Source organism: Penaeus vannamei, chromosome 31 (genome assembly GCF_042767895.1).
Source record: "Penaeus vannamei isolate JL-2024 chromosome 31, ASM4276789v1, whole genome shotgun sequence".
Lineage (NCBI taxonomy): Eukaryota > Metazoa > Arthropoda > Malacostraca > Decapoda > Penaeidae > Penaeus > Penaeus vannamei.
Window position 1 is genome coordinate 15,481,980 of NC_091579.1, and position 2,500 is coordinate 15,484,479.

A 2,500-nucleotide genomic window follows, 5' to 3' on the forward strand; every position below is an offset into this window, starting at 1 on the left:
ACTGGTAGTGATCTTAAAGCAACCCGAGAACACTATCCCTGAGGTATTTCACCCTTACTCCTCTCCTCACCCCGGCGTTTGGGCTGATCCTGTGATCCTACATAAAAACCGTAGGCCTTCAGTCATCCGCCGTTCCCAATCGTTGATCATTCCTATGCTGGCACGTGTGTGCTTTCCACATTGCGCCATGCAATTTTCGCCTTGTCTATTTTGGACGCCTGTTGGGTAATTTCCACCGGAAACTATTTCCAGCTGAAACTGTTATGGCCCAATTTACCTGCTGTTCAAGTTCAACTCAATAATGAATATGTAACGTTTGGTAGGTGATCAAATTATTTTCTGAAGGTTTTTAATCTTTTCATATATGAAAAACCAAAGTCAGAGAGTCATGTACTACGTATCTATATAAATATGGGAAAACATGAACAGTTCTTTTCAAACTTGTTTCCAAAAATGGGGAAAAATTTTCTCGAGGTTTAAGACAACATAAATATTGCTTTGTTTAACTATGCAAGGCCATACATGAACCACACATACATGCACGCATATGTATATGTGCTTTTGTTTGCGAATAAAAAATACACACACACACACACACACACACACACACACATATATATATATATATATATATATATATATATATATATATATATATATATCACTGCACTGGCCAGTGCCCCGGGGACCCATAACCCATACCTTATCCCGCTCTTCCCACAGAAATTCACCCAATCATCTCAAATCAACTCAAACTAACTCATATCCACTCCCAAACAATAGCCAAATAGCAAAAACCTACGAAAAGTTAGATCCAATGCCAAATTGCGGCTTTTGAGCGTTCTAGAAAAATGGGTTCCAGACTAGATAGGAACATGAAACTTTGGGTACTGAACCTTGTCAGGCCAATGTTCAAGAGTAACAAGGTTCATTGGAATCGGCCCAAGAGAAGCCGAGATACGGGGGGTCCCACCCGACCGTTATTGGGCCGTACATACATACATACATATAGAGGTACCACAAATTTAGAAACAAAATATCTCGAGAACGGGGAAAGATAGAGATGGTTGACCACTCGTTCGAAAGCTTATATCAAAGAGTGTATTTTTGGGGGGTTAGCGACCGGTCATTACCAAGTAATATTAGCTTGGTGCTTATAAAATTACTGCCCGGTAGCTGTAAATGCATTGTCTCTTTTTCTCTTATAAATTTCACACTAAACACTGCGTGGTACTGCCCGGGATTGCCCGGTACCGCCCGGCACTGCCTGGTAGCTATAAACACATTTGTCTCTTTTTGTCATAAATTTCATACTAAATAGTACCCGGTAACCTTGTACATCTGGTCCTTCGCGGCCCACATGTACAAGGTTATGGACTTCGTGGTCCAGGAGGACTGCCTCGCTCCCGCGAAGCGATGCGCCGAGAAGCCTTCCCCTGTGGTGCAGCCTTCAGCTGACGCCATCGTTAGTCTGCCCCTTTTCCAGCAGGCTGGCAAGGCCGCAAAGAAATTCGGCGTGAAGCTCGTCAGGCCCCACGCCGGCAACCTCGTGGAGCCCTTCCTCGTCAAGGGCAAGCAAGAGGCTGCTTGCGCCTATATTTAGTACATGGAGGATTACGTTCGCGGCAAGAGGCCCTTACGCATGCCGGTTCAGATCCCAGTGGACCTGCAGCCACTGATGAAGGCCAAGCAGGCCCCCGGCATCTGTCTGTAGATGCCGTCTCGGGAGAAGCCTTCAGATTCATGAGCTCTTGTAGGTGAGGCAAAAGATCATAAGCAGATGCTCAAGAAGATCGGCCAAATCGAAGGACAGATCCGCAGCTATGAGATGGCCTCTCCTGACATCTCGCCCGCGCACTACGGCAAGGCCATCGGTAAGGGAGTCGGTAAGTACTAAGTGTATTGTTCCCAAAGACAGGGAATCGCTCATTGCCGTCTCAGGCAAGTCGGTGAGTGTGCGCGGGGCCATCAAGGAGCTGGAGGAGCTGGTCCAGCAGGACCTGCTCAAGCAGCGCATGATCTTCCCAGTGAATATCCTTCCTGAGGACCTTGGTGTCGCCATAGGAAAGGGCAGAAGCCACGCTGAGAGGAGCAAAGGGGGACGTTCTGCGTCGAGCCTAAGCGGATCGGCAAGGCCATCGGCAAGGGCGGATTCCGAATCCGTCACGTAGCCCAGAGGCACATGGTAAAGATCCAGCTCCCTGAGTGGAACAAGCCCGACGCCCAGATCCTGGTGACAGGCCTCAAGGACAACGCCCTGGCCGCCGTCGACAAGCTCGAGCTCATGGTAAACCTCATGCTCTGCCCCGATCACGTCCTCGTGCCGCTCCTAATCAAGCGCAAGGATCACATCCTGGTGCTCGGCCCCGAGGGCTGCAGGGCCACCTGGCTTGAGCGGGAATTCACCGCCAATGGGCACCTGGTGCTCGAGGACAGTGTTGAGGCTGTGACAAGGGCTGATGCCCACGTTGAGAACCTGGTTGCCAAGCAGCACCTTGCC